This window comes from Bos javanicus, chromosome 10, assembly GCF_032452875.1.
Source record: "Bos javanicus breed banteng chromosome 10, ARS-OSU_banteng_1.0, whole genome shotgun sequence".
Lineage (NCBI taxonomy): Eukaryota > Metazoa > Chordata > Mammalia > Artiodactyla > Bovidae > Bos > Bos javanicus.
The window spans coordinates 30,092,851-30,120,147 of NC_083877.1; the positions used below are offsets into that span (position 1 = coordinate 30,092,851).

At 40.8% G+C, this 27,297-nt stretch overlaps 1 long non-coding RNA gene across 4 annotated transcripts in view; it reads left to right on the plus strand.

The window, feature by feature from the left end:
• LOC133256021 (uncharacterized) overlaps positions 1-27,297 on the plus strand; it is a 140,486-nt gene that overhangs the window by 1,537 nt on the left and 111,652 nt on the right. The window lies entirely within an intron of this gene.

Genomic DNA, 27,297 nt, shown 5'->3' on the forward strand with positions numbered 1-27,297 from the left:
TGTGAACAGAGACAAATATGATACGATTATACCCCATACAAAGCTATTGTAAAATATTGACTACGTTCCCAGTGTTGTATATTGCATCCTTGTAACTTACTTATTTTATACCTAGTAGTTTGTACCTCTTATCCCCTTCACTTTCCACCCCTCCCACCTCTACTACTACTACTACTACTACTACTACTACTACTAAGTCACTTCAGTCATGTCTGACTTTGTGTGACCCCATAGACGGCAGCCCACCAGGCTCCTCCATCTCTGGGATTCTCCAGGCAAGAACACTGGAGTGGGTTGCCATTTCCTTCTCCAATGCATGAAAGTGAAAAGTGAAAGTGAAATCGCTCAGTCGTATCTGACTCTTAGCAACCCCATGGACTGCAGCCTTCCAGGCTCCTCCATCCATGGGATTTTCCAGGCAAGAGTACTGGAGTGGGGTGCCATTGCCTTCTCCGACCTCTGGTAATGACTAATTTGTTCTCTGTTTCTGTCAGTCTGTTTCCATTATGTTACAATTGTTCATTTGTTTTATTTTTTGGATTTTACATATCACTGAAGAGATACAGTTTTATTCTCTCCCTGTATGAATTATTTCACTAGGTATTGTCCCCTCCAGGTCCATCCATGTTGTCACAATGACAAAATTTCATTCTTTTTATGGCTGAGTAATATTCCATTGTGTACATATACCACATCTTCTTTATTCATTCATCTCTTGGTGGATGCTTGGGTTGCTTCCATCTCTTGGCTTTCGTAAACAATGGCGCACTGAACATTGGGTGCAGATGTCCTTTTGAACTGGTGTTTTTCAAAGAATTTTTCTAATAAAGACAGCTCTCCCTTTCTAAGACTTGGTGACTACAGTTTCCTCCTCATTTTGTATTTCCTCAAGAAAAATATTTGCAGTCTGTTTATGTTCTGCTACATGATTTCTGAGGGAAGGGTGACTGATGCTGGGGTTGGGGAGTGGTCAGTTGGCATCAGAAGGTATTTTACAGCAAACCGGTATTTTATTTAAATACAGTATTAAATATGGTATTTAATTATGGCATTAAATACCATATTAAATATAGTATTTACTTAAATACAGAAGTATTACAGTACATAGTATAGTGATATTTTACTTAAAGTAGTTGAACAACCTCCAACTCATAGGCTGGTTCTCAATCTCCTAAATTGTTGCTGGAAGTTTTCTTCTACAGCTCCATTGTGGATAATGCCTATTGGATTTCTGTGTCTAGTTAGGTAGCACCATCCCACCGCACTCTCTATAGTTTAAATTCAGTAGCATAGGGGTTCTAGAGTTACCATAAAGCAGGCAGAATTCTCAGTGTAGGACTTTGACCACATTTGTTCACCCTTAAGTCAGGGCTGACCATTGAAGCCTCATGACTTTGGAGACTCTCCAACTATTTTAATACCAGAGTGGAGGCTAACCAAGGAGGGAAGGCAGGGGTGTGGTAGCTACCAAGATTTTTTGTATATGGGGTCAGGAGAGCTTGACACTGAGACCTTTCTCTTGTCTCTGGATCTTAATTTCTGGAGGACAGTTCTAACACGTGTGCATGCTAAGTTGCTCAGTCGTGTCCAACTCTTTGTGACACTATGGATTATAGCCTGCCAGGCTCATCTGTTCACGGGGATTTTCCAGGCAAGAATACTGGAGTGAGTTGCTGTGCCCTCCTCTTCTCACAAGCACGTTCCACCAAAAAGTGCCCATGTTCACAAGAACTGGAACATATGGAGGTGTTTTTCTTCTTAGTCTCCACCCCCAAGGGGTGCTGTGGATATTAAAGCTGTCTTCAGTGGCTGCTAGATAATAATAATAAATAGTCACTCAGTTGTGTCCAACTCTTCATAACCCCATGGACCATGACCCGCCAGGCTCCTCTGTCCATGAAATTCTCCAGGCAAAAATACTGGAGTGGGTTGCTATTCCCTTCTCCAGGGGATCTTCCCAACCAAGGGATGAAACCCGGGTCTCCTGCATTGCAGGCAGATTCTTTACCGTCTGAGCCACCATGGAAGCAGCAGGGAAGTGGCTGCTAGATTCCAGGGGCAAATATGTGAGATATTACTGATCTCTTGTTTAGGACCTGGCTTCCCAACTGGAGAAAAATTCAGTAGTCATGGTTCAGATTTAAGGCCCAGGGATTTTTTCTTGTGTGTTCTCTAACCCAAAGTGAGGCAGTCACTTATCCCATAGTCAGGGGGCTTTGGAAGTTAGAAACCTGAACTTGAGGGGCTGATGTGTACCTATATGGCTGGATGTGTGCCCTTATTTCTAACCCTGAACATTCCTTCTCTTCTTCCCCTTGGATAACTTCTTTAAGAGCAAGGGGTGGGAAGGGTAGCTCACATTTTTGCAGGAAATTCTGAGCTTCTCCTGTAATGTTTTGCTTTAAAATCCTCCAATAGCAACTTTCTCCAGCAAGCCTGAGTGTTCCAGACTGCTTTCCAACAGCAACATGGATGCTTTGTGGCAAGAACCGCTTAAGTTTTAACACAACTGCAAAGGTCATTTCTCCTTTCAGCTCTTAAATTGTCAAAAATCCAACTTACAAATCCAGACAGTTTACCACATTGTCACATATTGTTAGGGGGCTTCCAGAGGGTCAGAGGTAAAGAATTCCTCTACCAAGCAGAGACGCAGATTCTGTCCCTGGGTTGGGAAGGTCCCCTGGAGAAGGAAATGGCAACCCACTCCGGTATACTTGACTGGGAATCCTATGGAAGAGGATCCTGGTGGGCTACCATCCATGGGGTCACAAAGAGTCCGACAAAACTGAATGACTAAACAACAAAAGTATTGTTAAGCACTCAGCTACCCAGTATACTCCAAGGGATGCATTGGAAGCTTTGCAATCACGTAAATTTCTAATTCTGGATTCTGCAAACTTTCAGTTAATTATTGTCCATACCCCAACTGTCATGCCTCTAATAGTTCAGGGAATGTAAAATTCCTCCTTTCTGCATAACCTGAAAGTGTCTATATTTCTTGTGGCGTGTAGCATTTAGTCAGGGTCCTACTAGTCAGTCCCAAGTTCTGATCTCCGAAGGATCCTGTCTCAAAAGAAGCAGGCATAGTAGGAACCTTTCATTAGCCTTGTGATGAGGTGCATTGTGTTCCCTGAAAAGGTATGTTCAAGTCCTAACCCTGGGAACCTGTGAATGGGACTTTGTTTGGAAATAGGGTCTTTCCAGATGTAATGAATGATTTTGATGTGAAATTATCTTGGGTTTAAGGTAAACCCTAAATCCAGTGATGATTGGCCTTTTAAGAAAAGGAAGGGCACAGAGAGACACACAGACACGCAGAAGAAGGCCATGAGAAGATGAAGACAAGAAAGACCTCCATGTATTTGAGGAGCAGGTGGAAGGCTAGTGGCTCAGGAATGGTGTTCAAGGAGGAAGTAGTGCAAGATGAAATGAGCTCAGAGAATGGTAGGCGTCAGATGTTATGCAGCCTTGTAAACTATGGTCAAGAGTGGTTTTTATTCTAGATGCAGGAGAAAGCATTTGGAAGGCTTTAAGAAGAAAAAATTGTATGATTTGAATTTTTAAGTGATATTTATTGCTGCTATGTTAGAGTCAAGTGAAGGGTTTTGGAGAATATGTATAATGTCAGTTTAGCTAATCCTGAGTTAAAGAAAGTGAAAGTGTTCATCTCTCAGTCGTGTCTGACTCTTTGCGACCTCATGGGCTGTAGTCCACCAGGCTCCTCTGTCCATGGGATTCTCTAGGCAAGAACACTGGAGTGGGTTGCCATTCCCTTCTCCAGGGGATCTTCCCCACCCAGGGATCAAACCTGGTTCTCCTGCATTCCAGGCAGATTCTTTGCCATCTGAGCCACCAGGATAAGATGTTTCCCAGATTTCCCCTCCCTGAGAGACTCGGGGTTGGTCAGCCTCACAAGGAGCATTTTGTATGCTATTTGGAAGGCAGAAAGGAAGCAGTAGCCTATTGCTTTTACACTTGAAAGGTGTAAAAGAGAAGGGCACAAGGCCCCACTGCAATGCACCCACTTGGCTGTAATTTCCTGGCTCATCTTACTGTCCTGGGACAATATCTGGACCACAAATCTGGTCTACATTTCCTTACCTTCCATGCAGCTAAGTATAGTCATGTGATGATATTCCATTTAATGGGGCTATGGGGGACATTTTGTCTGTAATTGTCTGTAATTTGCTGGGCAAGGACCTTAAAGGAATGGGGCATGCCATTCCTCCTCCCTTCCTCATTCTGGCTGTCTAGAATTTTTATGTGTTGACAATCTCAGTAGTAGGCAGCAGAGAAGGATCCTGGTCCTTGGACCAGGTCATCAAGCCATGCCAGTTGTGGACTTCCTACTTCTTGTCTTTTACAAGAGAGCTAAAACCTATTTTATTTGATATAAGATTATTATCCACCACTGTTTTCTATTTCTATCACATGTAGCCAATGTTAATCCTAAATAAAGCAGTGTCCATATAATTAACTCCTTTTTTTTTTCAAGGACATCTAAATGAATGCCTGCTTGGTGCAAACAATAGGCTAATTAGAACAATGTTTTTTTCTTAGTCAAGCCTGTGTATATTGTCTACATACACACACAAAATCCCTTTACCAACCCATATTTTGCTTTGCCTTTAAAGTTCTAAAAGAATTATAGATACTTTACTAGAATCTATTATTAAAAGCACCCCTACTTTCTCTAGGGAAGCAACAATTGATCCACATTTTCTTGGCACTAGCTCACATTTCGTAAACCCTTGTTTAAAATTAATCCAAATCATTAAACAACACAGGGGAAAAAATTCTTTTAAAATTACACAATAAAAGCTGCCTGAGAGACTGAAAAAATTAAGTTTACATGTAATCTCAGATAAGGTGACCAAATTTCCAAAATTGGCTAAGACAATCCTAACTCCCTGATTGCCTGCTGCTCTGGTTTCTGTCTCAGCACACGTCATGTGGTCTAGCCAGATGTCATCCAACTTTAGGACAGGAATTCCTGGGCTCTGTTCAGGAGAGCAAATCACTAAAAATGGGAGTCAGTTTAGCTCAGTCGCTCAGTCATGTCTGACTCTTTGTGACCCCATGGGCTGCAGCATGCCAGGCTTCCCTGTCCATCACCAACTCCCAGAGCTTGCTCAAACTCATGTCCATTGTCGGTGATGCCATCCAACCATCTTATCCTCTGTTGTACCCTTATCCTCCCGCCTCAATCTTTCTCAGCATCATGGTCTTTTCCCATGAATCAGTTCTTGGCATCAGGTGGCCAAAGTATTGAAGCTTCAGCATTGGTCCTTCCAGTGAATATTCAGGACTGATTTCCTTTAGGATGGACTGGTTGGATCTCCTTGCAGTCCAAGGGACTCTGAAGATGGGGGCAACAACCTGGAAGTAGAAATGGCAAAAAACTAAAGTGTGGTTACAATTTTAGTTAACATTTTTTGGTTGTTTGACAAAGTTTGGAAGCATTTGTCAGTGCATATTGTTTTGTTTGGTGTCTTTCACACTGTGCATTGTATGACATGTTTCTAGGGTGTGATCAATATTCTTAAAAAGTGATATTGACTACAATAGGCTAGAAAATGTCAGAGTACATTGCACATGCTAAGGGCGAGTATTTTTCAAAAATTTGTGTTTTGTCCATGAGTCTTTGGCACAAGAGGGTGAATAATGGGAAATTTAAAATCAGCAAATTTTAACTGTTTATGACTGCGCTCACCCAGTGTTTTTAGAATCATGCAATAATATTAAGAAATGTTAAGTCTTTTGTTCATCATGTGTTTAATGTATGTAACAGTAACAGTACTTGTAAGTCCAGCACCTCCTTCAGTGGGGTTTTCCCTTCAAGCCCCAACTCACATAAGTTTTCCAAGGCTATTCCAGGGACTTTACAAGTGTCCAGGACTATTGGATGAGGTGTTGTCTACAGGGCATTGGTCAATGGCTAGTTCACCCTTGAAGTTCACTGGAAGTTCACATGGCGTATAAAGACTAAATTGAAGTTAGCTAGTTGGACAAGGAGAAAAGGGCTTTCCAGGTAGAAGTAGCAGTATATATTAAACCGAAGAAACAGTAAAATGGATGGGTTTACAATATCTTATATTATTAGGTCCAGAAAGTTTTAAAAGCTGAAAGCTTTTTCTTAATCCATAGGCAGGAAAACCTGCCTCAATCTGAATGCATTGGTGTGTAGCATTTGTCAGAGATCCATCAGGAAACAGATGGTATTCTCAGATTGGGATCATTGAAAGAGGGTTTAATAAGGAGACTCCCTCAAAGGTGTGGGTGGAGTGCTGGTACAAGAGATGGGAATGTGATAGTGGGATAGCAGAGCTGTGATAATACCAAGACACACATCCTAGGAGACGAGAGGAGAGAGTGGATCTTGGAGGCCAGAAGGAAGAGTCACGGAAATAAGACTGCCTCAAGAACAGCTGCCTCCAGGAGACTGTGCTTCAGGAGAAGGAAACACCCCAGGTTTCCAGATAACCTGCAGGGCTCCCCATTGGCTAGAATCCCGGGGCAATGGGGTATGGGCCTGAAGCCCAGATAGGTTAGTTTTCTAGGCACAGAGCAGGTGGAAAAGATCTGGAGGAGCCAAGGGAAATGACTCAGTGGCAAAGCCAGACCCAACTGATTGAGGCCACTTGTGATCTTAATACACTTAATGTGAATATTCTAGGTTTGCTGCAGAAATATTCATGTGTTTGAAGTGAGCTGATGCCTTAGACAATCTGGGGTGTTATGTAACACACACACACACACACACACACACACACACACACACAGAAGCATGGGATTACCTGTTGAAAATATTAAAAAATATGAATTCTGAAACACTTGTGGTCTCTGGGGTTTCTGTTAAGTGAATACTTAACAGAAAACTTTTAAGTAAACTGGAGACATTTCCATATGGCTAGATTTTGTATGTTGGGAGTTAGGAGTCAGGAGGAGACTGGAAAAGTGGACTGGAGCTGTGACAGGAAGAGGCTTTTATGCCAAGCCAAGAGTATGGATGTGGTAAATGGTGGGGATCTATAATAAAGACCTTTAAAGGGGGTGACAAGGTTAGGTATGTTCTACAAAGATCTCTCTGGCTATCATGCACAAACTGGATTGGACTTTCCTGGGCAGCAGAGCATGGGATGGCCTGGGTTTGGCATTTCTCTGGTACCTCACAGTAGAGAAGGAGCAGCAGAGGCAAAGTGTGGTGAAAGGCTGGCTCTTGTGACTCCCACAACTGCACAGATGACACTTGAACAGAACATGGAAGAATCAGAGAAACACCTGCAGGGGACGAGAAGAGGAGACTGTGACAATTTCAAATGTCATGCTCAGCACTGCTTAGGAAGCTGCCTAACACTCCATTCTAAAGGAAATCAGTCCTGAATATTCATTGGATGGACTGATGCTGAAGCTGAAGCTCAATACTTTGGCCACCTGATGTGAAGAACTGACTTATTGGAAAAGACCCTGATGCTGGGAAAGATTGAAGGCAGGAGGAGAAGGGGACGACAGAGGATGAGATAGTTGGATGGCATCATTGACTCAGTAGACATCAGTTTGAGCAAGCTCCGGGAGTTGGTGATGGACGGGGAAGCTTGGCGTGCTGCAGTCCATGGGTTGCAGAGTCGGACAAGACTGAGTGACTGAACTGAACTGAACAAGACTTTTTGCCAGCACAGCAGATGTAGTTCATTGCTCGTCAACCAATAAAGATACCTTTCCCTTGCTTTTTTACACCATAGGTACTTTTTAAAGAAGAATGAATAGGGACTCATAGGTGTTAAGTGGCAGTAATTACCCAGTGAGTCTGTGATAGAATCTGGACTGGTCTTCTAATAACTCTATGCCGTGCTGTTTTTATTATACCACAGCACCATCCAATCAGTCTGAGATATGGTGATGGTTCACATAAATGTGTGCTTGAGGGTCTGAAAAAAATATGTAGAAATAAAAGACTAGTGCATTGTTGTTATTTAGTCACTCAGTCATGTCCGACTCTGTGACTCTGTGGACTGCGGCACCTCAGGCTTCCCAGTCCTTCACCGTCTCTTGGAGATAGTGCGTTAATTATAGACTTATCAGTCTTTGGAAGGTACAATTTTTTCCTCTTTAAGTTTTTGCCAGGGTCCAGCCCCGGTGGATCCAGGGAATTCAAAGGGGAGATGGCTTCGGCGATCAGGATACGATAGAATTAAAGATTTAAAGAGTTAATTAAGAATAAAGAATAAAGAATTAAAGATTTAAATAAGGATAGCTCAGTGAGAAAATTCAGTGGAGAAAAGAGGCTGAATAACTTGGTTTATGTGGAAAGCTAATAAAATTCCAAAATAAAGAATTTACGTCACCTACGTAGGCTGCAGGCGTCCTCCCATTCTCCCGAAGGAGAGGAGACACTAAGGCCTCCCTGGTCCGATCTTAGAAGCCCAGGCAAAATTAGTAGTCTTGACGAGCCTCCATGCCCCAGATGGAAATTCAGCCAGAAGGTGAGAGAAAGAACGACACGGGGAGGCTGAGTTTTGGTGAACAAGGCCCGCACTTTATTTTCCACAGTAGTTTTTATACCTTAAGTTGTGCATAGAGAATAATGGGGTAAGGGGTAGAGTTAGCAGTAAGCCAGGCTTTCTTCCTGCAAACTTATTATATGCAAAAGTTTAGGTGAATTACATCATCTTCTGGCCAAGAGGCCTGTTAACATCTTAAGATCCTTTCTTCAGAAAACTTATTTTTCTCTAAAGGTGATTATTCTAAAGTCGGGCGCCACCCTCCAAAAGCATTAGATAAAGTTGCATTCCTATAGGGCAAAGGTGTGGTAGGCTATAACAAGAAAAGAATTAACTCAAGGGTCCAAGGTTACAAATATTATAGCTACTACTTACATTCCTATACACCAATTATATTAATCAATACACTGCCAGGGACATAGTAGGTAAGCGATATGGAAACTTAACAGCAAACATTGGCCCAACAAGTGAAAAACCCTTCACCAATACAATTTCTAATCCATCTTTTAACTGCTCAGAGCAATCTGTATTTAGACAGTTTAGAACATCTCATGCCTCTCACGGTTGGGAGGCTCTGAACAATCACATGTGGCCGGAAGAATCTATTCAGGCAGGCTAGAGGACTTCCAAAGGAGTTTGTAGGTTGAAACACCCTTGGCATGCCCAGGAACTTTATTAACTGGAGCTGTAAGTTAACTCTTTTTCAGAGAGATGTGGTAGGGGACAGCCCCCCATAAAGTCAGAGGTGTAGGTGAGAGCACAAAGCAGTAAAGTAGGCAGACTCTGGTTTTGGGGGTAGATGCTCGAGAATTTCCAGGGGGATTCCTGAGGCTCGATCCTGCCTTTGCGTATGCCGAGCCTCCTTCCTCAAGACCTTTGCCACGGGCAGAGTTCCTCATGCTGGCTCCCGGCAAGTTTTAATGAAAATAAAACCAAAACATCTATAACATTAAGCAAAATAAAAGTCTAGTAAAGTTAGCACAGCAATTTATGCATAATTATGGAAGAACTGGTACATAAAGTGATTATATGATGTATCTCATGAGTCACTTTGTCAAACTTATTACACAGCCTATTTATAATTTGATTACTTCTAATCTTTCTCCAATTGTGTAATTGTTTCCATATGCTTGCTTGTGCTTTAATTCATGTGTGTTTTGTGAATCTCACCAACCGCAAGCAAGTGGAAGTCTATACAATAAAAATTTATCTCTTTTTCACCACCACTCATCCCCGCTTCAGCACTTTCTCTGGAGGTAACCTTTCTTAAGAGGTGTGTGTACACTTTTTCAGTTTTGTATCCAAACCTGCCTAAATGTTATAGACATACAAAAACAAATGTTATTTCTTGTGTTGTTTTCCCACAGAATGGCATAATACAATGAGAGTATTCTTAATTTGCCTATTTCACTTGATATGTTACATGTTTCTTCATGTAAATATTAATGATTGCTTTGTGTTCTATTGCAGAAATGTTTTTTTTAACCATTCTGTAACTGATGGTAAATAGGCTTTTAAAGTTTTTATGATGACAAATAATCCTTCAGATTAGCATCCTTGTACTGCTTCTTAGTTGTACTTGAAAGACCTTGTTCTCTAAGGTCCTTGGCCAAAGTATATATTTTATAGGAAACTAATAACATATATTTTCTTTTTTTAAAATTTATTTTAATTGGAGAATAATTACTTTACAATATTTTGATGGTTTTGTCATACATCAGTATGAATAGGTACTGTAGGTACACATAGGTAAACTTGTGTCCCCTCCATCCTGTACCCTCCTCCCACCTCCCTCCCCACCCCGTCCCTCCGGGTTGTCACAGAGCACTGGCTTTGGGTGCCCTGCATCATACATCAAACTCACACTGGTCATCTGTTTTACCTATGGCAATGTATGTGTCTCAATGCTTTTCTCTCAGATTGTCCCACCCTCTCCTTCTCCCACTGAGTCCAAAAGTCTGTTCTTTACATCTGTGTCTCCTTTGCTCCCCTGCATGTAGGATTGTCGGTACCATCTTTCTATTCCTTATATATGTGTTAATATAGTATATTGGTCTTTCTCTTTCTGACTTACTTCACTCTGTATAATAGGCTCTAGGTTCATCCACTTCCTTAGAACTGATTCAAATGCATTCCTTTTTATAGCTGAGTAATATTCCGCCGTGTATATGTATCACGACTTCCTTATCCATTCATCTGCCGGGGGACATCTAGGTTGCTTCCATGTCATAGCTATTGCAAATAGTGCTGCAATGAATATTGAGGTACATGTGTCTTTTTCAATTCTGGTTTCCTCAGGGTATATGCCCAATAGTGGGATTGCTGGGTCCTATGGTAGTTTTATTCTTAGTTTTTAAAGGAATCTCCATACTGTTCTCCATAGTGATTGTATCAGTTTGCATTCCCACCAACAATGAAAGAGGGTTCTTTTTCCTCTATACCCCCTCCAGCACTTATTGTTTGTAGACGTTTTGATGATGGCATTCTGGCTGGGTGAGGTGATACCTCGTTATGGTTTTGATTTGCATTTCTCTAATAAGGAGTGATGTTGAACATTTTGTCATGTGTTTTTTAGCCGTCTGTATGTCTTCTTTGGGGCTTCCCTAATAGTGCAGTTGGTTAAGAATCTGCTTGCAATGCAGGAGACCCCGGGTTGATTCCTGGGTTGGGAAGATCCACTGGAGAAGGGATAGGCTACCCAATCCAGTTTTCTTGGGCTTCTCTTGTGGCTCAGCTGGTAAAGAATCCTCCTGCAATGCTTTGGAGAAATGTCTGTTTAGATCATCTGCCTGCTGTTTGATTGGGTTGTTCGTTTTTTTGGTTTTGAGCTGCATGAGCTGCTTATATATTATGAAGATTAATTCTTTGTCAATTGTTTCATTTGTGATTATTTTCTCCCATTCTGAGGGTTGTCTCTTCAACTTGCTTATAGTTTTCTTCATTGTGCAAAAGCTTTTAATTTAAATAGGTCCCGTTTGTTTGTTTTGTTATATCCATTACTCTGGGAGGTGGGTCTTAGAGGACCTTGCTGTGATTTATAACAGAGAGTGTTCTGCTTACTACTTTCCTCTAAGAGTTTTATACTTTCTGGTCTTACATTTAGGCCTTTAACTCATTTTGAGTTTATTTTTGTGTATGGTGTTAGACAGTGTTCTGATTTCATTTTTTTACACATAGTTAACCAGTTTTTCCAGCACCACTTTTTTTTTCCTTGTCCGAGTATTTTCTTTTCAGTTTTATTTATTTATTTATTTTACTTTACAATATTGTATTGATTTTGCCATACATTGACATGAATCTGCCGTGGGTGTACATGTGTTCCCCATCCTGAACCCCCTTCAACCTCCCTCCCCATCCCATCCCTCTGGGTCATCCCAGTGCACCAGCCCCGAGCATCCTGTATCATGCATCGAACCTGGACTGGCAATTCGTTTCACATGTGATAATTTACATGTTTCAATGCCATTCTCCCATATCATCCCACCCTCGCCCTCTCCTACAAAGTCCAAAAGACTGTTCTATACATCTATGTCTCTTTTGCCATCTCGCATACAGGGTTATCATTACCATCTTTCTAAATTCCATATATATGTGTTAGTATACTGTATTGGTGTTTTCCTTTCTGGCTTACTTCACTCAATAGGCTCCAGTTTCATCCATCTCATTAGAACTGATTCAAATGTATGAGTAATGGCTCATTCAAATGGCTGAGTAATATTCCATTGTGTATATGTACCACAGCTTTCTTATCCATTCATCTGCTGATGGACATCTAGGTTGCTTCCATGTCCTGGCTATTATAAACAGCCAGCACCACTTTTTGAAGAGACTTTTTCTCCATTGTATATTTTTACCTCCCTTGTCAAAGATAAGGTGTCCACGGGTGTGTGGATTTATCTCTGGGCTTTCTGTTTTGTTCCATTGATCTGTATTTCTGTTTTTGTGCCAGTACCATACTGTCTTGATGACTGTAGCTTTGTAGTATTGTCTGAAGTTGGGAAGGTTGATATCTCCAATTCCATTCTTCTTTCTCAAGATTACTTTGGCTGTTTGGGGTCTTTTGTATTTCCATAAAAATTGTGAAATTATTTGTTCTACTTCTGTGAAAAATACCAGTTTGATAGGAATTGCATTGAATCTATAGATTGCTTTGTATGGTATAATTATTTTCACTATATTATTTCTTCCAACCCGAGAACGTGGGGTATTTCTCTATCTATTTGTGTCATATTTGATTTCTTTCATTAGTGTTTTATAGTTTTTTATATACCGGTCATTTGCCTCTTTAGGTAAATTTATTCCTAAGTATTTTATTGTTTTTGTTGCAATGGTGAATGGGATTGTTTCCTTAATTCCTCTTTTTGATTTTGCATTGTTAATGTATAGGGATGCAAGAGACTTCTGTGTATTAATTTATATCCTGTGACTTTATTATATTCATTGATTAGCTCTGGTAATTTTCTGGTGGCATCCTTAGGGTTTTCTATGTAAAGAATCATACCATCTGTTTTCTTAAACTTTCTCTTGGAAATCATTCATATTAACTCATAAATACAGCAACAAAAAATCATTTTATTGAATTTTAGGCAAATGATAAAAGTGACTAAGAGTTTAGGTCCAGTTCAGATCAGTTCAGTTCAGTCGCTCATTTGTGTCCAACTCTTTGAGACCCCATGGACTGAAGCATGCCCAGGCCTCCCTGTCCATCACCAACTCCCGGAGTTTACTCAAACTCATGCCCATTGAGTCGATGATGCCAGCCAACCATCTCATCCTCTGTTGTCCCCTTCTCCTCCCGCCCTCAATCTTTCCCAGCATTAGGGTCTAATGGCAACCCACTCTAGTACTCTTGCCTGGAAAATCCCTTGGACCGAGGAGCCTGGTAGGCTACAGTCCATGGGGTTGCAAAGAGTCAGACATGACTGAGCAACTTCACTACTAGGGTCTTTTCAGATGAGTCAGTTCTTCGCATCAGGTGGCCAAAAGTACTGGAGTTTCAGCTTCAACATCAGTCCTTCCAGTGAATACTCAGGACTGATTTCCTTTAGGATGGACTGGTTGGATCTCTTTGCAGTCCAAAGGATTCTCAAGAGTCTTCTCCAACACCACAGTTCAAAAGCATCAATTCTTCAGCGCTCAGCTTTCTTTATAGTCCAACTCTCACATCCATACATGACTATTGGAAAAACTGTAGCCTTGACTAGATGGACCTTTGTTGGCAAAATAATGTCTCTGCTTTTTAATATGCTGTCTAGATTGGTCATAACTTTCCTTCTAAGGAATAAGTGTCTTTTAATTTCATGGCTGCAATCACCATCTGCAGTGATTCTGGAGCCCAAAATAATAAAGTCAGCCACTGTTTCCACTGTTTCTCCATCTATTTGCCATGAAGTGATGGGACTGGATGCCATGATCTTTGTTTTCTGAATGTTGAGCTTTAATTAGGTCCAGTAGGAACTATTAATATCTTGCTGTTTTCCTCTTTTGCTCACTCATCTCAGTTTCTTATGCAAGGTCATTCTAGATATTACTCTTAAAATTCTTCTTTGGTGTTTACTTCATCATATCTTTTATCTTAAGAACATCTGAGAGGCACAGACCTGAGGAAGAATCTCCAGATTAAAGAAGTGAAGTTGCTAGAAGTTTAAGTGGTGTTTCCTCACTAGGGAAGTGACATGCTAAAGGGCTGTGGCATCCAGGACCTTTTCTAACTTTCTGCTTCCACCATTGCCTCAAATAATGAGCTCTTGTGAGAGGAGCAGAGAGTGGTGTTTAAGACTTATGTACTCATTAGCTGTGGGCTTGGAGCAAATGACTTAACTTCTCTGTGCTGCAATTTCTACCTCAGTGAAAACAAGGTTGGTGATGGTGATGATGATGATATTGCCTATTCTGTGGGGTTGTTGTGAACACTCAAAGATTAATATTTGTAAAGCACCTATCAGGCCTGGCACATAATAACCACTATCCAAGTGTTTGTTGGAGACACACGTTTAATCCCTGGGGTGGGAAGATATCCTGGAGGAGGAAATGGCAGCCCACTCCAGTATTCCTAGAAAATAGCATGGACAGAGGGACCTGGTGGGCTACAGTCCATGGGGTCACCAAGAGTTGGACATGTCTTAGTGACTGAGCACACACGTGGGTGTTTGTTTGATAAAATAACACAATGATATGGAGAGTGTGAAGTCTCCCAAAGAAACAACTGTTTGAGAAACTTTCCCAAAGCTCAAGGATAGCTGAAGTTGCTCAGAATGTCATGTGAAAAATCTCCCTTCTCCTCCCTATCAGATCTTCACTGTGGAGGTTTCTCTACTCAGTGTTCACAGACGCCCTATATTTCAATGATTTATGCTGGATGTCTAAACTTCTAATGAGAAATGATATTTAGGTTTAAAAAAGCAGGTTAAAAATGGACAGATTTTGGGTGTCTGTTTCCTCACAGTTGTTGGCACGTTCTTTGTATTCAACGAAATAGTCTAACAAGAAGAGGAGATTTGCAAAAATGTATATCACGGAAGAAATTGAGTCAGATTTCAGAAACATAAGTACAGGAACAGATTGGATTCTCAGGGGTCATGTCTTTCTGAACATAAGAAAATAATAGAAAACTCACTGACAGTTTATTTTTATAATCCACATTTTCATGTTCTTTTTTCCTTCTATGTTTTTTTTTTTTTTTTTTTGGCCACACCATGAGGCTTGTGGGGCCTTTAGTTCCCAGACGAGGATCGAACCCTGGGCTCTGGCAGTGAAAATGCTGAGTCCTAACCACTGGTCCACCAGGGAATTCCCATAACCCACATTTTCAAATTTTACTACTATAACTATTAGAAGTATAGCCAAGTTTTATTTAATGAAGAGCTGGCTAGCCAGGTTTGAGATTTTACAAGTATTCTGTTATTCTTTTCTTCTTATCCTGCCCCTGCAATATCCTGTGTTTTGATCAGTTTCAAAGCATGTGAAGTTAAGTAGGGAATTTGTTTCTCTCATGGTTAAACTTCCAAGTCAAACTGTGTATTTTTTTAATTTCCTCTTCAGCAAAAAGATACAGAGTAAAAGGGTCCCTCCTGGGGGCATCTGTAATCTCTGGAATGGTTGACTGTAGCTTTGGACTGAGCACTCTGACCAAATAGTTTTATATTCTTGTCTGATGTGTTATGATTTAGTGTCACAACAGAGCTGAATGTCCTACTTCCTCATAATATCACTTACAGGATTGGAGGGCTTGACACCAGCTTTTGACACCAGCTTCAGCATACAATCTACTTGTAGGATTTTGGAGAGGATTTCTGATACAGGAAGAGGGAGGGAAAATTAACATGCTGGGAGTAGCCACTAAAGTACCCATGGAGAGCTGCCATTCGAAGTTTCAGACTTTCACAAGGAAAGAAAAAAAGCACTAGGAAAGAAACTGTAGCAGTTATAACTGTTGCTACCTTATGATAGGTATTGTGTATGTTTTTTTTTTTTTATTCTTCACCTTGTTCCAGAAAGTTAAGCATTTATCATATGATTCCTCTAACAGGACAATAAAAAAAAAAAAAAAAATGGAGATCTTGTTTCTTTTCTTTCTCCTTGGCCTGCAGCATAGGTCTCTGTTTAACTCTGTAATGATTTCTTTTTTATTTAGAGTTGCTCAGGCAACTACTCTTCACTGTCTAACTTGACCCTGTTTCCTGATGAATGATCTTTTTATTTCTTAGCTATGTCCTAAAGGTTTTCACATTCTGCAGTTTTCTCTGTTAAATAGCTCTTGACATAACTGCTTATAAAATCATAGGCAGCCATAAAAACCTTAGATTTTTAAAGGAACCTTCAGTTCAGTTCAGTCACTCCGTCATGTCCACTCTTTGCAACCCCATGAATCGCAGCATGCCAGGCCTCCCTGTCCATCACCAACTCCCAGATTTTACCCAAACTCATGTCCATCGAGTCGGTGATGCCATCCAGCCATCTCATCCTTTGTCATCCCCTTCTCCTCCTGCCCTCAATCCCTCCCAGCAACAGAGTCTTTTCCAATGAGTCAACTCTTCACATGAGGTGGCCAAAGTACTGGAGTTTCAGCTTCAACATCAGTCCTTCCAATGAACACCCAGGACTGATTTCCTTTAGGATAGACTGGTTGGATCTCCTTGCAGTCCAAGGGACTCTCAAGAGTCTTCTCCATCACCACAGTTCAAAAGCATCAATTCTTCTGCACTCAGCTTTCTTCACAGTCCAACTCTCACATCCATACATGACCACTGGAAAAACCATAGCCTTGACTAGACGGACCTTTGTTGGCAAAGTAATGTCTCTGCTTTTTAATATGCTATCTAGGTTGGTCATAACTTTCCTTCCAAGGAAACTTAGATACCATTTAATCCAACCCTCTCATTTTATAGTTAAAGAAATTGAGTCCCTAAGAGGGTAAATAACTTGTTCTGTGTCATCCAGTTACTTTGTAAGCTGGATAGAATTTTCCCAAGCTATTTTTTTTTTTTGCTTGGGTAGAACTACAACTAAAGCCATTTTAAAGGCCATGTACTTCTCCATCTTTGTCCTTTTGAAATACCATATGTATATAATTAATACCTTCAAATTTATAAAATCAGGACTCCTAATTCTGAAAAACATCGTGATGTGACAGTTAAACAGATTTGGAATTAACGTACTTTTTAATAGGCAATTTTTTGCCACACTGGTCTCAGGTGTACAAGTTAGTTGAAGGTTGGCTAGGTGAGCCAAAAGAGATTGCTTTACTTTATCTAAGTTTGGTGAGGGAGGGAGTTGAGGGGAAATGAACCAACACAAATAGAGAAAAATAATATCAAGATAGGAATCAGTGAGGCTCAATAACCTATTGCCATTACTATTGATAGAATATCACACTTTGTGGCCACAAGATCATGACTCTAGGTGGACAGTATGAAGACCAGTAAGAAATTATAAATTTCCTTTATGTCTGTAACTTGCACCTGTGCTCTCACTGTGTGCTCAAATCGCTCAGTCATGTCCAACTCTTTGCCACTCCTCCACGCTTCTCTGTCCATGGGATTGTCCAGGCAAGAATACTGGAGTGGGTTGCCATTTCCTCCTCCATGGGATCCTCCTGATCCAGGGACTAAACCCGTGTCTCTTACGTCTCCTACATTGGCAGACAGGTTCTTTACCAATTCACCACCTGGCAAACTTGCATCCAGCTAGAGCCAAAGGTGAGCAGTCTGTAGCTTCCCCATTCTCTTCCTACTATCCCCTCATTCCAGTTAGTACGTCCATCTATGTAGCCACAAATACCACAGAATCTTTGAAGAACCACTCTTCTTGACTGCCCTGTACCTCTCTTTGCAAGATAATATACCCCACAAGCAGGCACATCTCTACCATTTGTGAGCCTGAGGTGAATGTACAAATGATTATTTCCGCACATCCCGAAGCTAAGTCGGCCACCTACCCTTTGTTTGGAGAAGACAATGGCACCCCACTCCAGTACTCTTGCCTGGAAAATCCCGTGGACGGAGGAGCCTGGGAGGCTGCAGTCCATGGGGTCGCTAAGAGTCAGACACGACTGAGTGACTTCACTTTCACTTTTCACTTTCATGCATTGGAGAAGGAAATGGCAACCCACTCCAGTGTTCTTGCCTGGAGAATCCCAGGGACCGGGCAGCCTAGTGGGCCGCCGTCTATGGGGTCTCACAGAGTAGGACACGACTGAAGTGACTTAGCAGCAGTAGCAGCAGCAACCCTTTGTTCATACTGACCTCAAAGAAACCTGTGTATAAGTATGCTGACTGCACCCTATATATTCAAGCTCTGTCCATAACTCCAAACACAAATTACACAAACGACTATTTTTTGGCTTCACTTTGGGCCATATGGTCCGTCCTTTATTGTTCAGAGAGGAGCAGAAGCCCAAGCAGGCCCTGGAAGCAGGGAAGCAGAGATTCATGAGCAGGGAATTCTAAACATTCTGGTTAGGGAGAACTTGGTCTAGAAGAGGATAAGAAGGTTACAGATGGTTGAACACCCTTGGGCTCACAGCCCCAACGTGGTTCATGTAGGGAGGAGGAGGACCAGAATATGTCTTTCTAAAGTGTGGAACCCAGAAAGGAAGTTCTGGTTGATTGGATCAAGAGCAGTACTGCTAACGAAACACCTTCGGGATAGAGCCCTCCTATAGACATTGTCTTGGGTTGGACCTGTACAAAGAATGGAATCAAAGACTTTTGTTGGCCAGAAAGGAGCTACCTTAAGCAAGACATTTTTTAAACAGGGAGGTCTCAAGAGATTGAAAAAGGCATCTAAAAGAATAAGACTATTCAAAAGTATGTCATGTCAGGGCTGAAAGGAATTGTGAAGATCAGCTAATAAAGACAGACTGAGACTACAAAGAAAGGCAACTTGCTCAGGGTCAGACTGCAAGTTAGTAATAGAGTTCAGCCGAAAACTTGAAACTTGGGTTGCCAGGTTCTCAGGACTGGGTTTTTTCCCACAACCCTGCGCTGAATCCTTTTGATGTCTAACTTTAAGCGACATGGAAGAAGGATGGTCACTGGGTAGCTCTTAAACTATAAGTGGGTCTTTTCAACAGTGTGACAGAGCAGAATGGCAGATACCAATGGTTTCCACTGAAAATCAAAGACCAAGAAGCCTGTGTGTGTGTGTGTGTGTGTGTGAGAGAGAGAGAGAGAGATAGAGAGAGAGAGAAGCAGAAAATCAGGTAAGAAAGAGAGGGAAAGCACTAAAATACAGGGCCCAATGTCTTGGTGGGGATGTTGAGCATCAGAGAAGCTCTGTCTCTTCCTGTGAGTCAAAACCAGGAAGTGATATCATTGTTAAATGACTCAACTGGGGAAGTTGGTACAATGAGAAAAGGTAGGAATGAAGCAGGAGCTGTAAGATGTTTGAATTAGTCTCTCAGTCTTATTTAGCCTCCCACTGGGACTCTATTTCAACTTCATTCATACTCTGCTACACTGTTAGTATTGTTTGTTTTAAAAACGAAGGCCAGGAAATAAAATCTACTCAAGTGGCAAGTATGGTCTAAGCATTTATTGATAGTGCTAAAACAAATGAATATTTGTGGCCTATGAAAATAAGAATTAAACCACAGTACAGAATTTGCATTCCAGATGTAGCCTTGCAGCAAGCCATTTAACCTCTGAAAGTTTTCCCAAAGGTAAACTGCAAATAAGAAAGTTAGCTCTTAATATTTATGACAGAAAAAAAAAAAAGTAGAAAGTGAAAGTGAAATCGCTCAGTCGTGTCGGACTCTTTGTGATCCCATGGACCCTCTGTCCATGGAATTTCCCAGGCAAGAATACTGGAGTGGGCGGCCATTTCCTTCTCCAGGGGATCTTCTCAACTCAGGGATCAAACATGGGTCTCCAGCATTGCAAGCAGGCGATTTTACCGTCTGAACCACCAGGGAAGCCCAAATAGAAGCAACAGGGAAATAAAAAATTATGCAATATTATATGCTACAATATTATCAACATTAAAATGCCAGTTTTGAAAATTTTTAACAATGTACGAAAAATTCACAATATAATGCTGAGAGAAAAAGCATGATTCAGAAAGTATATATATTGAGTTATGCCAGTTTTAAAAAATAGATGATTATAAAATACATCAAAATGTTAATTTTATTATCTTTAGATGGTAACTAGCTGCTGCTGCTGCTAAGTCGCTTCAGTCGTGTCCGACTCTGTGCGACCCCATAGACGTCTGGCAGCCCACCAGGCTGCCCCATCCCTGGGATTCTCCAGGCAAGAACACTGGAGTGGGTTGCCATTTCCTTCTCCAGTGCATGAAAGTGAAAAGTGAAAGTGAAGTCGCTCAGTCGTGTCTGACTCTCAGTGACCCCATGGACTACAGCCTACCAGGCTCCTCCATCCATGGGATTTTCCAGGCAAGAGTACTGGAGTGGGGTGCCATTGCCTTCTCCGGATGGTAACTAGAGATGGATTTAATTTTCTTCTTCCTATAGTATTTTCACTACTTTCCAAATTGTGTTTAATGGACAAATACTAATACTACCATAAGGAAAATATGTTGTTTTTAATAGAAAGAATTGCTTTAGCCTAATTCATAAGGATGTTGTGAGTAAAATGAAATAACAGGAGCTTAAATTGAATTCTGACAGACATGAGCTAAACAGTCTAAGTATTTATGTTAAAAGAAAATTTTGACCAATGTCTCCATGCATAGCATTTTTTTCTTGATAATGAATGGAGGTGCCTGGAAGTAATTGTCCCTGTCATCAGAAAGGCACAGGATAGCCACTACCACTTCAGATCTAGTTTTATATGCTGACCCTGGTGTCCAAGAAAGAGTCAAAGAGACCTTGGTGGTTAAATAGCAACTTGATCCAGTCATCAGGAGGGATGGCAAACTCTTTGGGAAAGTGTTTGTGCCTGAGGTGGGAAGTGTGTAGACAGACTCTTGTTTTTTCCTGTGGCTTCAATTTCAGCCCTCTTTCTCAGCAGGCAGCAGCCACTATCTCATGTCATTCCCCATAGAAGCTGCTGGTAAGTTGGAAGAGGGTTAAAATAGGTTCTTGGGAAATACAGGAAGGCGATAAGCAGGGCTGCAGCTGGGGCTTGGACCAGAATTAGCTTGGCATCCTGGGAAGCTAAGCTAAGGTAAGGTAGGTAACTACTACCATTCACAGACTGTTGTGTCAAGTACTTGCTAGTCATGATTTCATTCAGTCCTCTAAAAATATGAGCTTAGTTAGATTATTTCTTTTTCCTCCTCCTCTTTCTTTTCATTTTAAACTGGAAGCTCAGAGAGGCAAAACATCTCATCCAAGATCGTGTTATCTAATCGTGTGACCTACCTTACCTTATCTTACCTTCCCAGGATGCCAGGTTAATTCTGGTTCCAGCCTCAGCTGCAGCCCTGCTTACTGCCTTCTTGTATTTCCTAAGAATCTATTTTAACCCTCTTCCAACTTACCAGCAGCTAATAAGTGCTGGAGCTGGAGTTTGACATCAGGTTTTACTGGCTCTGAAATTTGTGTTTTTTACAGTAAAGTCCAATGAGTCCCAGAACTGTTTAACACCAGATTCACTCAAGGAGAATTTGGAAAATATAGATTCCTAAATCCTATCCCTAGAAATTCTGATGATTTATTAGGTCAGGAATGGGACCAAGGAATTTGTATTTTAAAAAGCCTTCTTGATTTGCTGGTCAGGGAGGTTTGAGGCCTGCTGTTCCATTCCACGTTGCTGTTTCCATATCAGCCACAAGGCAGGTGATGTTCTTGTGCCTGGACCTGAAGACTCTGCCCAGTGAGTGAGTGATGCTGGAGGAAATTCATGTGAACTGCACACCCTGCACAAAACCCTCTACCCTTGGCCCCTGTTGATTCTTCAGTTTCATCTGTCTCTCTCATAACATCAGAATTGTGGAAAACCAGCCAGTTGGGAAGGGTGCTAAAATGAAACATATAAATGTACCAAGATAGAAGAAATTATTTTTAGTAGAACTCTACTGAAACCTCAACTGTGTTTAAAATTGAAAAGAAAAATAACCTCTTGGGGTAGTGAATGGGAAGAGAGGACCAGCCCCTCCTCAAGGAGCTTGCTTCAGCAATAGATGGTCATTAAACAACTTCTAAGGAGGACATGCCCTGCTCAGTGCGGATCTTGTATTTGGCTGAGAGGCTTTGTAAGTTTGGGTCAAAGTGTGTCCATGTTTAGGACCACAGAGGAGTAGCTGAGAGGCCACTAGTGTTCTCCCCACACAAAATCATTGACTTGGCTTAGGCATCCCCACGTTTTGGTCCTGCCCTGTTCTCACTCCACCCCTGCATCATCTCCTCTTTCCTCCAAGTCTTTGCATATCTAGTCCCATTGTTTGGAATACTCTTCTGTTCTCTCTCATCTTCTTTCCCATCACTTGTATTAGTCTTATGGGTCTTGTTGTCTCAGCTTAAGCATCCCTTTTTCAGGGAGGCCTCCCAACACAGAGGTTAGAGGCTCTTGTACATGTTCCAACAACCCTCCTGTCTAGTACTCTTCACATTTCATTGTTATTGCATACCTAATTGCCTATTCACCCCTAAACTGTGAGTTCAGTGAAGACAGGAGCCTTTTTTGTATTGTCCACTATTGTTTCCTCATAGTTAGTCCAATGTTCATTAAGTATGTGTTGAGGACTGAATGAGCTGAGAATCTGAGACTAAGTGAGTAGTGAGCCCCTCACTTAAAAGAATTCAAGGCTGGGTCAGGACCTGTGATCAAGTCACAGGAATTCTACTGGAAAGAATCCCTAACTTTACCAAAACCCAGCCTTATTCAGATTATCCTGTGAAGAATCCCAGGATGAAAGTCAGGACTACACGGTTCACACAGATGTGTGACTTTTGGCCAGTTGCTTAACCTCTTTATCTTTCAGAGCTTTTCTGAGTAGTGAAGGACAGTCTGGGGAAGTCTTTTGAAAACAATATGAGTTGATAGTAGTGGAGACATAGAAGAGATGGGATCATCTTTATTTTATTAAAAAAAAATTGGGGGGGGTATCGATCCACAATGCTATGTTAGCAGGTATACAGAAAGTAAATCAGTTATACATATATATATATATCCACTCTTTGTAGATTCTTTTCCCATCTAGGCCATTACAGAGTAGACTCTGTGTACTATACATAGGTTCTCATTACTTATCTATTTTATATGTAGTAGTGTATATCAGAGAAGGCAATGGCACCCCACTCCAGTACTCTTGCCTGGAGAGTCTCGTGGATGGAGGAGCCTGGTGGGCCGAAGCCCATGGGGTCGCTAAGAGTCAGACACGACTGGGCAACTTCACTTTCACTTTTCCCTTTCATGCATTGGAGGAGGAAATGGCAACCCACTCCAGTGTTCTTGCCTGGAGAATGCCAGGGACGGGGGAGCCTGGTGGTCTGCCGTCTATGGGGTCACATAGAGTCGGACACGACTGAAGTGACTTAGCAGCAGCAGCAGCAGCAGCAGTGTATGTATGTGATCATCTTTAAAAGGCTGTGGTTATAACTAAGGGACTGTGCTCTGGTTACCATTTTCCCCACCTCAATCCACATCTGATAGAGTCAGCACAGTCAGTACAGTGGAGCCCTCATCAGCTCCCACTCACCACCACCATTATCTGGTTGATTAATACAGTTTGTGTGTTATTGCAAAGGAAATAGGAGGAGGAGAGAGAACCAAGTAAGTGGCAGCATTTACTGGTGTAAAACTGTGGTGGATCTGTCAAAAACACTTTCCAGATTCCTTTTTCTCTAGGGGATAATTTTTCTGCCGATATTTCAAAATTAAATACCTGTACCAGAACTGTCATCTTCAAGGTGATAGTGCTAGAAATTTCCCTTGACTTCTTAACTGGAGAGGTTTTAAATAATAGTTGCTTTAATGAAGTACCATATGGGTAACATGTTAAGACAGGCAGTCAAACGGTGGTGAGAAAGAAAAAAATCAATTATAAAAATAAGTGAAAACATTTCACAATATATAGGTATAGCAAATCATCATGTTGTACACCTTAAACTTACACAATATTAAGTGTCAATTATATCTCAAAAAGGTTAGAAAAAAAGAAAGGTAAGGAATTAGAAGTAGGTTTGCCAGATATAGCAAATAAAAATATTCAGGACAGTTGTTTTAGTTCTCAATCATGTCTGACTCTTTTGCGACCTTGTGGACTATAGTCTGCCAGGCTTCTCTGTCCATGGGATTTCCCAGACAGGAATACTGGAGTGGGTTGCCATTTCCTTCTTCAGGGGATCATCTTGACCCAGGGATCAAACCGAGGTCTCCTGAATCGGCAGGAGAGCCACCAAGAAAGCCCTATTTGAGACATATGCTAAAATAAATATTCATTGCTTATCTGAAATCCATATGTATTTGGGTATCCTGTATTTTTATCAGGTATCCTTTAATTGAAGGCCTCTCCTTTTTCCTTAGTTCTGTTTTAATTATTCTGTAGTGAAAAAATAAAATGTTCTGTAGCAATATTCATTCTGTAGTTCATTTAGTGTCTTTAAAATTACATTTGCCTTTAAAATAGACATTGTTTTTCACTCATCTTTTTATATAGGAGATTAGGATTATTTTACCTTTTTAATTATTTTGTGTATTTTGGGGAATCTCCTGTGTTTTAACCTTAAGTCAATAAGAATTTTTATCATTATGTTCCTTTTATTATATTATAGTTAATAATATCACTATGTATTATTTGAAGGCAAGTAAAAGAAATCACCACTTTACACAGTGGAAAATGTTGGGTAGGGTACTGCATTTTGTTCATTCTGCTCAGCACTCAGTGGGACTGTTTTCCTATATTATTTTATATTGTATTAAATTATATTGAAATTTCAAATTAAAATTTCAGTTCAGTTCAGTTCAGTCACTAAGTCGTGTCTGACTCTTTGCGACCCTATGAACTGCAACACGCCAGGCCTCCCTGTCCATCACCAACTGCCAGAGTCTACCCAAACCCATGTCCATTGAGTCAGTGATGCCATCCAACCATCTCATCCTCCGTTGTCCCTTCTCCTCCTGCCCTCAATCTTTCCCAGCATCAGGGTCTTTTCAAATGAGAGAAATTTTAGTAATATCTCTAAAAAGATAAAGATCTTTTAAAAAATATTCACAACAATATCATAATCATACCTAAACAAACCCCAGCACTTCTTTAATATAGTATCCAGTATGTAATGAGAGTTCAAAGTAGCCTAATAATAATGTTTCATAAATTTCTTATAGTTATTTTTTTTAAATCAGAAACCAGACCAAATTAAATCCCTTTGTTGTAATTTGTTGATACTTTTCTCCTTCCTTTTTTCTCCCCTTGCAAGCTGTTTATTGAAGAAAGCTGGTTGTTCAGTTGAGTCTCCTACATTGAGTTTTTTGTTGTATCCCTATGGTATACATTTAACATGACCCTCTGTCTCTGCATTTCCTGTAAACTGATGGTTGAATCCAGACCTTCAGTTTAATTTACGTTAAATTTTTTTTGCAAGAATATTTCATACACATAATACCCAGTGGTCTCACTTTTCGTTGAATCACCTCATCAGCTACTTCGTTACCCTGAGTTGTGTTTTTTATGGGAAATATCTTAGGCTGGTTTCCTGGGAAACAGACTCTGAGATGAAGCTTGCATGTCAGAGGCTTAAAAAGCAGAGCACTAGGGAAAAACACCCATTGAGGGAAGCAGGGACCGGCTGGGGGAGGAGTTGAACTCTGATGGAGGATTCACTGAGTCAGTCCCACAGGAGCTTTGAGGCTGGGGTAGCCCTTGAAAGTGGAGGCTGCATCTTTGTACCCATTCCCATCCTTGCATCGCCTAATCATTTTTTGTGGGCTGCCCCAGGGTTGAGGATATAAGCTTGGGTAAGATAGCTCCTTTTATTTAAAGACAGTTCCTGGGAATGCTCCTGGCACTTGAGTGAGTGTCTCAGTCCTGAAGAGGGGGATTTGGGTGGTGCTCTGAATTATCCAACACAAAAAGGCAGGTTAACTGCTTGGTTCTTTCTGTTTATTTGCCAGATTTTAGAATTATGAGCTGGCTCCTTAGCATTCTCCAAAAGTTACCAATGAGATTTTTTTTAACATCATAAACTCATGGATTTTAACGTAACATATTTGATGTGTTTGCAGTCCACTGCCGTAATTATTTCTGTTGATTTCCCTCAAGTTAGCTCATGAACCCTTTGACATGACCCCACATAATTTTTGATAACCTCCTTGATTTCTTAATGACAGCATATCCAGGCTCAACTGGTACAGTTCCTGCCCCAGACCTGTGATTGCTTGTTTTCTCTGTGGAGTCCTGGCTCCTTTAAGGAAGAGTCATAGTTAGAGGCCAGAACCTGGTTGCAGGTGGTGCTCACTGCTACTGGATTGGTTATTGCTTAGTCCTTCTAGTGGTGAGAGCTAGAAGATACACACATTCCTAAAAAGAGGAATGCATCATGAATTCTTCACTAGTATTTCTAGCTTGAATTTAGGATTTCAGGGCTCTATGAAACTTTTTTGATTTTATGTTAGTATCTCTTTTCTCTTGCTCAGAAATCCTTGTTCTTCAGACTTCAGTATGATTACTTACTCATTTTGTCCTTCTCTCTGTATGGTTCCTGAATTATAATACTAATAATGTGATTACTGAGAAAAGTTGAGGACTTTTTTCCCCTTCATCACTAGGTCTGATCTCACCAGGGATACATAGTCAAATGACTATGTTTTAAAGTCATTTGAAATATATTTTCTCTGCATTGTTGTCACGGATTTGATATACAGTTGGGTTCATTTGTATCGTTTTGCTTTTAAGTGATAGAAATAACTTTAATATTTTTGATATGACTTTTTTTATTACTACAGAAAACTTTCCCATGATTCCAAAATCAAATCTGTTAAACAATGTGTATTCAGAGAAATTTAGCTTCTATTCATGCTCTTCCCCTGATAAATAAGTATTTCTTCATGGTTTATACTTCCATTTTTTGTTTTTAATTAAGCAAATACAAAATATATTTGTATCCTTCCTCTGGCAACCCAATCCAGTACTCCTGCCTGGAAAATCCCATGGATGGGTGAAACTGACGGGCTGCAGTCCATGGGGTCACAAAGAGTTGGACACGACTGAGCCACTTCACTTTTACTTTCTTTATTAGATAGTTTTTTTTTTTTTTTTTACTTTGCTTTCTTTCACCTGATATTGTAGTTTGGAGATGTTTCTATAACAGTACATAGATATAGTCTTCACTTCTTTTTGCAGCTGCATAGTACTCTGTTGTCAGAGAAGGTAATGGCACCCCACTCCAGTACTC